General features: G+C 36.8%; 1 protein-coding gene across 3 annotated transcripts in view; it reads left to right on the forward strand.

Moving 5' to 3' along the window:
* The first annotated feature begins 11,857 nt into the window (after window positions 1-11,857).
* The window catches only part of LOC139984703 (receptor-type tyrosine-protein phosphatase F-like), a 61,951-nt gene continuing 59,955 nt past the window's right edge, over window positions 11,858-13,853 (forward strand). Inside the window, exon 1 of one of the 3 annotated variants that reach the window (XM_071998739.1) lies at window positions 11,858-12,285. The gene's annotated coding sequence lies outside the window, so the exon portion shown is untranslated. The remainder of the gene's footprint in view (window positions 12,286-13,853) is intronic. The other 2 variants (XM_071998721.1, XM_071998729.1) reach the window with 2 other exon arrangements.

The raw sequence follows: 13,853 nt of genomic DNA on the forward strand, positions 1-13,853 counted from the left end.
TGGTCACCTAACATGACTTTTAGTAAAAACCTAGAGGACTACTTGGAAAAAAAAACGACCGATCTGTTATTGTCAAACCCTTCGATAAAGGTAGAGACATTGCTATAATGAATCACTCAGACTATCAGGCAGAAATTGAGAGGCAATTTGCTAGTCACCACTACGAAAAGTTAAAAAGTGATATGACGTTTCAAACTAAAAGTTTAGTCCAGGAAACACTAATTGAAATGTTCTCTGCAAAAGAGATCGATAAAAGCACCTTCGAGTACTTGTCACCATATAACCACAAGATCCGCACATTGGTCATATATGTGCTACCAAAAATTCATAAAGCACCCCGGCTAACTCAAAATTTGCCGGTAGACCGATAATAAGTGGAAACGGATCACCGACCGCAAAAATATCGGAATTTTTGGACTATTTCTTGCTTCCTATTGTAATAAAACAAAGCACTTATGTGAAAGACACAAATCACATTCTGCAAATTTTGGAAGCCACCCCGTTACCAAAAACGGTACTACTTGCTACACTCGATGTCGTCGCCATGTATACCAATACTCCCCAAGAGGAGGCATTAGATATATGTCAAGAAGTCTATGAAAAGACGGAAAAAAGCGAATATGGAATAAATAAAATATCTTCCATATCCATGCGCAAACTAATTGAACTCATCTTAACAAGAAAGTGTTTCGAGTTCAATAACCAATTCTATCTACAAAAGATCGGTTGCGCCATGAGTAGCCAAGCCTCTCCGGAAATCTGCGATATCGTCATGCATAGACTTGAAAACCAGATTTTACCGACAGATAATAAAATCTTAAAATGGCTCCGCTATAGAGATGACATTCTATTGCTCTACGACGGTACAAATCAGGAACTTGAACACCTAGTAAAAAGGTTGAATGAAATTCACCACTTCTTAAAGTTTACGGTAGAAATATCAAACACCGAGGTAACATACCTAGATTTGAAAATCTTCAAAGGTACAAGGTTCGAAACCAATGGGTTATTAGACACTAGAGTCCACACTAAACCCACGGAAACCTTCCAATACCTCGACAGAAACTCTGCACACCCACTTGCCACTTTTAAAGGCTTCATTAAAGGGGAAATATTACGATACGCACGTCTCTGTAACAACGAGACTGATTTCTTACAGAAAAAGAACGCGTTCACAGAGAAACTGTTACTCCGTAACTATAAGAAAGAGGAAATTGCCACAGCCACTAAAGGCATAAAATTTGAAAACCGTAGGCATTACCTCACTACCAATCCTATACAAAAGGAACCACCACTGGTGTTCAAGCTTACCTATACACCCCATATCAAAACCACGCATCTGAAAAAAGCACTTTTTAAACATTGGCACCTAATTTCGCAACACGCGGAATTATCCAAACTGTTTCCAAAAGAACCGATTCTTGCCTACAAAAGGGCCCAAAATCTCAAAGATTTACTTGTTAACTCAAGGTTTTGTACTAACGAAAAATCAGCTGACTCTCAAGGTGCACAGGAAGCTCTTTTAGATGCTCTTATAGATGCACTATGAGTCCATAAAAACTCGTGCACAGAAAATAGATGCATTTTGAGAACGAGACGCTCATGCCGAATATAAAATATTCAAAGGCTTACTACTGATGAAGCTCCTCCTATAAAACTTGAGAGCAGAAACCGGTCTAGTTGGTCATAAGAACCTACGATAGTCTTTCCTACTATTAAAAGTACACTCAATTCACCTAATAGGTGCAATTATGTTTCACCATGAGGAGCATGCTATAAGTTCATGTTCTTCGGGCCCTCCCTAAGAAATACTTCAGGTTCTTGGCCACTACGTTGCGTTAGATCAAGGGCGTAGGAACCGGGGCTGGGGGGGCGCCAGCCCCCTCAGTGAAAAATATGGGGGGCGGAAGTATCATTCCGCCCCCCGCTTCGCAAGTCAGAAAACCCTTTTTTCATTTCCAAATGAGAAAAAAATCTCATTTCGAGCACCAAATTGCATCTAAGGCCAGGTGAAAATGCAACAAAATTTTTAAAATGGAGTGGGTGTTGAAGTGTGCTATATTGCACCAAATTGCATCTGAGGCCACCTGGAAATGCCACAAAAAAATCCCCTCCCCTTAGACCCCTCCCCCAGGTCGGCCATCAGTCTTCAGCCCCCCCACTCAAAAGTACCTTCCTACGCCACTGCGTTAGATAGTGTAAAACCGCCTACACCCCCATTTCACACTGCGGGTATGAGTGAGCAAAGGCTGAACGTTTGCTGATTCATTCCTTTTACCACAAAGAAATATCACAAATCGCGGATAATTGGTTCTGGAGTAAAATTCGTTCTTGATTAATCAGGATTAGTTTGGGATTTCCAGTCGTAACGCTAGTTCATTCCACTCACGATACAAATTACTTGAGGTGACGTTTGCACGTTTACATTATAGTTTCACTACTAAGCCTTAAAGAGTATCCTAAGTAGGGTATCTCTACTAGACAATGACCTACGTTGTCTGCAACCTTAAAACGAGGTTTAATTTAGAAGGCTGAATAGTACGACGGTTATATAGCAGTCGTTTGAACTCTTATATATTAATCTCTCTTTTTTTCAAAGCGAGGAGATCCAATATTGTTTTTTCTGGACTGATTTAAAGCTCCGTAAATTGAGTTATTTTATATAATAAATAGGGAACAAGTGGAACTTGTATTATGTGGTACTTTAAAGCGTTTGTCTTATTTAAATTGAAATTGTTTATATTGTAGTAATTTATCATATATTATAAAATTTGCTAATAAATATGGTAAACCATTTGCACTTTCTATGGGACATCTTATGAAATCATTGAAACATGCCAGTCTTTGCTCATTGTCTGAAAAAAAAATGCTCCGTTGAGAAGAAAACATGCACCATGAAAGGCTGACCATCAAAGAATATCAACGAAACGCCTAAAAATATTTAAAAAAAGTTAGTCAGCCATGAAATAGTGATGAATACGATTAATGATATCGGTGAGCTATTGTTGTCCAGAACCATTGAGGTTCAAATTGGTAGACAGCAACACTCTCAGTTTGCATTTCTTGTTAGGCCAACTACACTGTGCACACAAGTTAATCACCGAGGGTAAGTAGCCTAACATTAAACAGCCGAGTAACTTATTTAGTAAATTTAATACGAACATATGAAATCAATCATTTGACTTGATAGTAATTTAAAACGGAAATCCTAGGTATAAAAGTTTGATGCATTATATTTATTTAAGGAATATTTCCCGAACCAGTTGCCACTTTGGTTACTAGAGGTTTAGCTGTCATCATACCGGTGACTTAAGACGTAAGTTAAAAAATGTACTTAATTACTCATTAAATACCATCATTCTTCTTTACGCTAATGCATTTCTTACATAAATTAACTATCAAATTAATATAATACTGTTTGGTATTGTGCATGGAGTTTTCGATCGTTTGATTATGAAATTCGCTGTAGCCTGGGTTTTTTTTTTTTTTTTTTTTTTTTGCGTAGTGTCTCGTAGTATGAGGAATATACTTAACTTATAAGTATAGTGTGCTATAAACATACAGGCTATATAGCACCGGTAATTATACAACGTGAAGAGATTGCTCGTGAGCAATCAAGACGGCCATTCCGTAGGTGTATAATTTCAAGTAGCTGTTTGTCTCCACAGATTACTAGATATGCTAGGTGACATGACTGACCAGCTTGATGTCGAGACCTATTAATCAAAGAACGAGACATGGATGTTCGAAACTCAGAGTGAGACCATCGAGACCTCCACGAAAGCATTCTTTCTAATGTTATATAGCACATAATTATCAATAACCATTTTGATACTGCAAAGAAACCAAATATCTGTGAAGGAATGCTTCCACAACTTGGCTTAGGCGATCTTCATTAACTGAAAATGTTGCCATATGAAGCTGTACTTCATCAAAAGTAAAGTTCGGCTGCAGTGAAGATTTAGCATGAAGCCTACATCATCAGATAATGTAGGTTAACGGTGCTCGTGATTGGTTTCATCTCACTTACATTTTGATTGTCTTTTGATATATATATATTATATATATATATATATATATATATATATATATATATATATATATATATATATATATATATATATATATATATACATAATAACGCAAAACTGACTTTTCCCAATTATTCATTTACTATAGAATTACAGTATATATAAAAAGCCGATATTTTCATGAAGTCCATTCCCTCCATTGTGTCGAATGAGACTGAGGTTTACATCCTGGTTACACTAGATACAAGGAAATGTAGCTACTGACTGGCGCCATAGCATATACATGGCTATATTGGGATTGCCACATACAAAGGGCTCGGAATCTCAGTTGGTAGATCGTCGGGCTGGGGATCCAGTGGTCATTAGTTCGAATCCCGGTTTGTTCAACAACAACAACAAAAATATTTGGCGCTTGGTCTGGCAAGAAATAATATTTATGTTGTCCTCTTACAATACCACTTCTAATTTTGGAGAAATATTGATGAATTATTGAATTTGTCAAAACAATCAGATTTATCCTTCACCCAAACGATGTTTTTAGTGAGAACGAATGAGCATGCCGTACATAATTCTAGTGAACATTCAGGGTATACTGTCCTCTTCTGCACAAAACTATTCAGTGTATTCTTTTTTTTATTGATAACTTTTCTTGATCTTCTGCTTCTCCTTGCAAAAACATCTTCCCATAACACGTCATACAAAGACAAAGGCATTCTAAGCACACACAAACTTAAAGGTACTCCTACTGGTGAAAGTATATAGAATATCTATCAGATACAGGGTGATGCCATAGTGTTATATCCATGAAAAATTCGAAGTGTTATAGGCATCGTGATGTGCGTTCATGCTGCAGTGAATTCAATTGTTTTCCTTGAAATATCTTAATAACTGGATATTTTCAGCATTGTCGAAGTATCTAAGAATATAACAGCGAACCCATGTACATTGTGATACTGTACTCATTCACTATTTCCTTAATACTTATTATATAGAAATGGTGCTGGTCGTACTGGAATTTTCCTGGCAGTAAAATCCGAAATGGAAAGGATGAGGATGGAAAACGAAGTTGATTTATTCAACACAGTTCGACAGCTGAGAGGAAGCAATCATATTATGATACTTTCAAAGGTTGGTTCACGTGTTGCTCATAGCAATGTACTCCACCATACTAAGTACACTGGCTTCTATTTGAGTACTCATACTCGTTTAAAAAATGAAAAGAATATCCTTTTGGTTGTGTGACCTAATCAACTTGTCTTTCGGGGATATTTCCTACCACTTGTCATATGCGCACATGTAAGAGTAGCGGTTAGAATGTCCTCCGCAAAAATAATACATTCCCCGTTCAGCCCTTACCGGAAACGAGATTCCCTTCACATATCATCAAAATGCGGATATGAAGTGTTACTGGAAGGAGTATTTCGTGATAGTACCTTTCTGGTTTGAAAATTAAAAACAAAAAATTTATTTTTTTGCAAATGTCGTTAACAGTGACTACACTGTAGTGATGATCAATAGGGGTGCCGGTCTCTGGTGCAGGCGAGGGTACGAGAAGTACACGCTAGCCTCGCAACACACTTAACACTCGTACAATAATAATGGTTGGTAAAAGCCGGTTCCCACCTACGATCGTCATCGGAATGTAGTCCAAGTTTCCTGTCTTTGTGATTCACTTAACTAAAGAACTTTGCAGTAACATGACTAATGCAAACTTTTCAAATATATCTAAAACTTTATCTTGATTACAATTTCCTTTAATTTGCAAAATATTTGGATGTGGTATAGCAATGTAGTGTAAAAGCACAAATAACGAGCACAGTAAAACGCAGTTGTAACTTTTAAATGCAGTTCGTATAATGTATCCTCATTTTGTACACAGGATGATTACGGCCTTTGTCATCACCTTCTCAAGGAAGATAATCCGGAAGAACCAGTTTATGCCAACATATGATAACAAAACACAAATATGTATGTTTTAGAAGACCGCAAAATAATACGCAGGTCACGTATAATGCTCAGTGATATTTTGTCTTTAATAAATGCTTCAATCATTGCAAGATATTAGCAACATTTGTATTACATAACTATGAATATCACTGCTTTAAGCAAATGACATGAATGATGTGTGTGTGTTAAGAACAAAACTTTATGTAATCGAATTACAATAATAGATGAAAACGTGTATGTGTAACAATAATTCAAAGTTCTTTGTCTAAATATAATTCAGTAAAGAGCCGTAGCCTGGGTGAAATCCCCAGCGGGCAGCGGAGAGACATCACGTATCGCCCAAATGTCACGTATTGATGCTTTTGATGTGTGTATATACCATGGCCTTTTTAAAAGAATAAATGGGGGAGGGTGGCATTCCCAGACAGGGACCAAACTGACACTATCTAAGCGGACATCGGTTGGCGTATCATAGCAAGGAAATATTTGCCTAAAATTGCCTCCCAGTTTGCCGGTAATGGCACTTACCAGGACTTGTAAGTTGCATCTTAACATTCTTTAGTTTGAGATCTCGTTTTAGTAATTTACACTTCTAAAAAACTTGTAAATTCCTTCGGTAAATGGGACTTAACGTTACTTTATAAACTCTGCTTCATTCATTGTTTAACACAGGTAATTGAATATATAAAAGCACTCGTGCCTTTCATCTTGTTTTTTATGTGAGAAATTTCAATTTTATGTTTAGATTTTTTAGTATCTTCTTGTCAATTGTTATACCACCTATACATGTATTTTTCTCTTCTTGAGTCTAAATTGGAATTTAGAAGCTTTCTAAAAACGGTTGATAAACTTTTGACAAATAACACTGGTTATATCTGGTATATGACGGTCAGTAATTGGACACTGATGTTGACTAGACATGCATTATAATAGTAACAGTCATCGTATCCACAATTGATATCATTTGAAACCATTGTTCTACACAAATATTTTTAAGTTTCGATCACAAAATATCTTTCTGTCATTTGTTAGACCGTCCATGCAACTTTGTTCTCTATTTTACATTGTAGAATTCGTAGAATAAATGCACATTTCTATATAGACAACCAGCATAAAATAAGCTTTATATTGTCCGTATGTTAGTATGAATTCACAATAAATCGTATATGGAAACGAGTCCGTAAACGGTATAGCCAGTACGTTTTGTTGGGAGAGTGACATATTCTGCATGGTTTAACAAAGAAAAAAAAGTAACGGTATTTAAAGTACACTCAATAATGCCGAGGACTAATGCATGGAAAGTTTCAAATCACATCACAACATTTGATAAGTGAAACTAGTTTGCTCTGCTTCCTATACTTGGTGCATTTATTTCTTTAAAAACACGAGGATGTGTAGTCGTGGAGTAGCTAAAGTATTTCAACATCAGTATATTAATACATCCAATACAAAATTACGTTATGGCATGAGAAAATAAACAAGAGATTATAAAACCGTGACTATAGGTTTCACTTTTTAAGGTTCAACGTGTTATTGTAATGTAAACGTGAAAGTGATTGCGGTTGGACAATTTACGTAAATCTGGAAAGAGAAACAACGGATGATCTGTATCAGACAGAAATTTAAACAACAGAAAATAACTATTCTTACTGTATATGTTTTATCTGTTTTGCTTTCCTCGTATTTATTATGGTTTTTTTGTTTAAACTTCGCATAGTAGAGGGTAACTTGGTTAGCTGAGGCTAAACTTGCCCAAGGACCTCAGTTACAAAATCTATAAATATTAAATATTTGAAAGTATGACACTAAACGAGCAGTATTTAAAACATAAGAAAAACGTAAAGAATAAAAAGTAAATGTAAAATAAAAATGGACATCAAAAAGTAAGAAAGAGAAATATAAACATTAAACAAGCAGCATATACAGAGGAAAAGCAAACCTGTCCGTATTAATCCATCAGTGTTATCGAAAACACGAAGAAAATAAAGAAATGTTTTGTTGTCTAATTGTCATTTAAAAACGATTTCTTCAGTTTTTTTTTAAATAGTTTCTATCATCTAAGAAAAACAGTACTGGCGAAACGTTCTTGACCCTTTGACTGATAAGCCAATGTTATGCAACCACGTACAGCACCGATAAAGTGATTTGACGATAATTCATAACATTCAAGCTTATTTATGTAGTAGCTAAAAGGAGAATTTGCAGCTCTGATTAGAGCAACTTATAAGGATTGTGTGGAGTTTTTATGTCGATCATTTTCCTCCGTCAGTAAATATTTATTTACAGTAAACCTGTTCGGTTATTTTTGTAATTCTAAATTTTCAAAAAATAAATATATTAGTGCTGAAATATAATAATAATTGTCAGAGTACTTATAGAACACTTTATCTCATCGTTGCATCAGAATTCTTATCACCTTTCGGAGTGATATTTCTTCATTGAAGTGAAAACAAATGTATATATTTTTTTTACCATACTGGGCTTAAATGCAAACTTGAAAACATAATTTCCACACGGGAGAAGCATAGAACCGTCTATAGTTACAACTTGAAGTCAGTTTGAACTTGGTTGCCAAGATATCAATTTGTAAATAAACTACCAAGAACTAAGACTTTTCTAGTAGCTGAAGTAGTGGCTTGCTTAGAAAACTTGCTGCACAATTTTCGCCCTCATAGCATTTTGTATCACAACGAGAAATATTGTTTTAAATTTTGTTCCATTATGTTAGCCATCTGGCAATTGCAGCGTGAATCATGTCACCAGGGCACTGATTTTTTTTTTTTTTTTTTAATTTGTCATTTATTTATCCACACTGTATCCTCCTCCCGTGATCAAACTTCTGGAGTAGTTGAAGGGTTAAGGCTACATAGACTACTGACTACAAAAGCTATGTTAATGTAACAAAGGGTAATTTTTTTTTTTCAACAAATTATATTCGGCGACATAGTGAATTACCGAAAAATACAGTGCTTTTTCTTAGCGCGCTTAATATCATTTTCTTTGGGGGAAGCGGGGCTATTTATTACTCACATGAAAAAATGATTCAATTGTTCACTTCATGCCAACTGAGCATTTGGAATGAAGTGAACAATTAAACATTTTGCAAAAAATGTTGAGTTGACGAGATACGATGAGCTGTCAATTAAACATTTTGCAGAAAATGTTTCAATTGCTCAGTAAGAATGAAGTGAACAGTTAAACATTTTTCAGAAAAATTGACGATTTACGATAAGTTGTCAGTTAAACATTTTGCAGAGAATTGTTCAATTACTTAGTTATAGCAACTGAGCAATCCAACATTTTTCTGATTTTTGATAAGATTTAATCTTGTTATCTAAACAATTAACTGAAAAATGTCAACTTATGTGGCAAAGTTTTTCTTATGTTAATGGCACTTTTAAGCTTGCGTAGATTAGCATTGCGTGTTTTTAACATAGAGACAATATATATCCTGAACTTATTTCAAGCTAGCGAATAGCGTCAATCCACCCAATAGCAAAATTAGTACATAAGTAAACCGAACGTTGTACAGTAGTTCAATTAGGCATTTTTTTTAGAGTATTCAAAATCATACGAAGTTTTGTATGGTGCAGTATAAGGATCGCGAGATACAATTTCTCAAAGTGGCAAGGAAAACGTGGTAAATATGACTGAGTAAAGGTCAATTTTGAACAAAATTTTTAGGTCATTCACAATCAAAAGAATGTATGAATAGGCATAGGTAAATTAGAGTGCGACAGTCGGAAATTTTCCAACTATCGTCAGTTTTAACGAGATGGGGGGGGGGGGGTGAGACACCCCACACACCCCTTTAGCGACGTCCCTGCGCACACCGATGTCGTTTATTTAAAACAAATTCTTGCAGCTTACGACCCAAAGTATACAATTCTTAAACAAATTCATTGCATTTATATAAGTCGACCCAGAAGGCTTATGTTTCATAGATAGCGTTTATCAATGACACTCCCGCGAAAATGTAACGATAATGGACAGATATAATGATCTTCGAGATGCGTTTTGCCAGTTTCACAAGACCCCTTCAAAAAAGGGGCGTCGTTTTCTGTCCGTTGCATCATATGACCGTTTAGGAAGCGGAAAAAGCATATATTTCTTGTTGAATGAACACCTTTGCATTTTCTTTTGAAATATAAGTTAACAACATTTGACAAGAAACGTGTTGAAAGTGTTTTATGGCCAAACCTTCATTACTTGGGAAGTGTTACCAAACAGTACAATATTTACATACATGTACTCTAATTACTCAGCGACGCTGTAGTTCTATGAAACTTCCTATAGAATGACGTCGCACTTTGGACTGCAAGGACATCGTCAGAGCTAATTTACAGACATTGTCGTGATCGAGAGCCTAGATATAGTCCTGTTCTGTCATATTATGTGAGCATAAGACTTGCAGTTATTGTGAAAGCTATGGCATCCGGTAACGATAAGAGAAATACCAAACACGCCAAAACTAAAGAATTCAGCTAGGCCTTCCTTAAAAAATCCCCATAGCATACTCAGGGTCGTATTTAGACATGTGGGGCCCATGGGCAACCTTCAGTAGTCAGGGGCGTATCCAGGGGGGCGCAACAGGCGCGCGCCCCCCCCTATTGGCCGTCACCCCCAAAAAAAAGTTTTGCCAAAAAAAAAAAAAAAATTGATGACGACCTTTATGTGAGATGTCGGTGATCACTCAACCCCCCCCCCCCCTCCCGAATGCTTTATTTTTTGTTTGCCAAAAAAAGGTTCTGGCGAAGTTCGGAGGCATAATAGTTTTAGAAACATAGATGGTATTTGTGTTTGTATTATCACTATAAACACTAAGTGACATGCCAGCCAAACTAAATTGTGCATTTTGTGTCCATTTTTACTGGAAATGTTGCTTATCAGTGGCGGCGGAACCGGGGGGCTTGGGGGGCTCAGCCCCCCAATGAAAAAATTGAGATGCACACGTATACTATATAGGTGTAATAATTTTAGTAATTGCTGGGGGACCCTGGTCCCTCGGCCCGTCCTCTGGCTATAGACCGCATTGTCACCCCAACCGCGTCTTCACGCCCCGTGAAAAGTGGAAGCAGTTAGTGTGAGTACCGGTAAGCGTAACACAACTTCGTCTTAGGCCAATGACTTGCCTCATTTCAGCCAGTTCTCCAACATCCCCTTACTTAGTGGCGGAGCGTCCATATATACAGTCAGGGGGCGGATCCCCCCCCCACCTGACGGACTCAATTTGACTGCTGGCGCCCTTTTCAGCTTTTCACTACTTTTAACTTATTCGCGATTATTGACTATTTTATTGCGCTCTCATATACCTATTGACATTTGTCATATTCTGTTCCGTTTCACATATGGGTCACATATGGCACCATTTTGCATTTCAGCCCTTCTTCGAAAGCAAAATTTGTCCACCCCTCCCCTTAGACCCATCCCCCAGGACGGCGATCATTCATGCCTGGCGCCCCCCTATTGGAAAATCCTGGATACGCCCCTGGTAGTGGAGGCTCACAGCACCCAAGTGTTCGCCGTCCGAGGAAGGGTGTAAAGGGAGGGGTTCCCCCTCCCCTTTGTAATGTTCTGATTTAATTAACCGTGCTTAGATGCAACATGGTGCAGTAATTTGTGATTTTTGAAGTAAATTTACGTTCAAGAATTTTCATTACGATATGTAAGCCTGTTTGCTTCCCCAATTTTCATTACAAGCAAACAGGTTGCTACCACCTCTCTCAGTACAAATGAATATATTGATACCACCCCTACCGTATGCAAATTAACAGGTTGCTACAATATCTCTCAGTACAAATGAGCAATCATGATCAATCATAACAATAATATTTTCGATTGATGATACGTGTCAGCCTACATTTTCCTTAGATTTTTTTCATGAAATATGTGGAGGCCCCTTGTTGTGGGGGACCATGGGCAACTGCCCACGTCGCTCATTCCTAAATCCGGCCCTGTAAACAGTAGTAACAAACAAGGCAGGATAAACGAGGGTCAGAGGGGCACGTGCCCTTCCAGTTTTATGCAAACATTTACCGTTTATGCACCGTTAATTAGTATATCTCGATAAAGTGGTAACTGGTTTTGTTATCGTTACAATGTGGTGTCCATTCTACTCTACCGTACACTGACTCCACATAAAAATAAATACACCTACAGGCTAGGTTAGGCAACTAATGTTTTGCACAATTTACACGAAAACATGCCGGAAGAGAGAGCAGAAGGCTAACCATGTACATACCCAATGAACCATTGCACTGAGATACTTTTGATCGATTTACAGGATAGTGACTAGTTTCCTGCAGCGGTAAGTAATCTGCCTATTGTGTGTGGTTCAATCACCGGGAGGTGATTTTCAAACTTTGGATAGGCCTGGATATGTTGACCAAATTGCTTGCATATAGTTGTTCTGCGCAGTTAATGAATGTTCACATGTGAAGCATTCGTATTCGTTACATGAGAAATTGGGATAGGCCAACAAGCTTATTAGGCTAAATCATCACCATACGCAGACATGGAAACACAATTAGCTTGAATTGGGCTCCATATAAGTAGCCTAGTCCTATCCTACTCCTAGGTCTTATACACTTCAATCTACGGTAGCCTTGCCTAGGGTCGTTATGTTTAAAGGCTAGGGGCATTTCGCGTAGCCTAAGTTAGGTAAAGTGTTGTTTTGAACTAGTGAGACACAGGCAACAGAAGTGGTATGATCCTACGTCAGTAAGAAAACAAATTTCAGGAAGAACTTTTAAGAAGCCTATACAAAACTGGCAAACTCTTTTGGTCAACCAGACGTAGTCCTAGCCTAAATGGCTATTCTTATTTCAGTTCATGTTCAAATTCATTAAATTAATTTCCTAAAAAGGACTGGAAATTAGTAAGATAACATTCATTAAAAACTTGTGCATTAATGGCTCACAGGGAATTCTAAGACACTCCAAACCTTTCCAATATGTGGCTTCAAGTTGTTGTAGTGTTTGTGGTGATCATGGTCATTGTCACTTTTTTGAAATTTTGTACTGGTACTGTAGGATGTAGTAGCCTAGGCTCCTTAAACCTAACTTTTTAATATAACATAATTCCATTGGAAATTTATTTCAAATTTGACAGTAATATTTGGATGAATATTTTGAGCAGCAAAAATGTATTCAACATTGCTGTTCATGTAATCGGTCAATTGGGATAATTTTTCTTATTAATTAATCTTAGCAATTTGCTACAGTCAATGCACATGTCTTCCCATATCATATGCTTCAAAGCACTTGTAAGAGCAGTATGAACTATTCCTAATCGTTTTCAATTGAAACAAGGGCTTTAAAGCAGGACATGAAAGTATACAAGACAACTTGATAAAAATAATGATTTAGACCTTCTGATTCTGAAAAATATAGCACTTTGAAATACTTGCACACTTTACTAGGCTATCTGGCTAACTCTCTGTTTATCTGGTAAAGTCATGAAATTTCCAAAATGCATGTTAACTGTATTGTCACATCCCTATTCCCTACATTTACAATATTTATAGTACACTGATATATGCTCATTCATCAATATTTGAGTTTTCAGATTAAAGAGTTTTTAACAAAGTCCATGTACATTACTTAGTAATTTAAACCTTCCTATAAGCACTATAGTTTCAAATGCCAGTTTCAAATGCCAGCTAATAGGACCAGATGCATTTTCTTCAATTCACTTGACATGTTTGGAAAGAAACATTTCATGACCACCATGAGAAAGTGATCAACCAGTTTCAATAGTGAACCTGCATACTTTTAAATGTTGTTTCCTTCAAGTATCAATTGTGTATTGCATTGAAAAATAATCATTTTTGACAATTCTTTGATTTTCAACCTCTGTTTCTGAGATGCCAAACAG

Source organism: Apostichopus japonicus, chromosome 2 (assembly GCF_037975245.1).
Source record: "Apostichopus japonicus isolate 1M-3 chromosome 2, ASM3797524v1, whole genome shotgun sequence".
NCBI lineage: Eukaryota > Metazoa > Echinodermata > Holothuroidea > Aspidochirotida > Stichopodidae > Apostichopus > Apostichopus japonicus.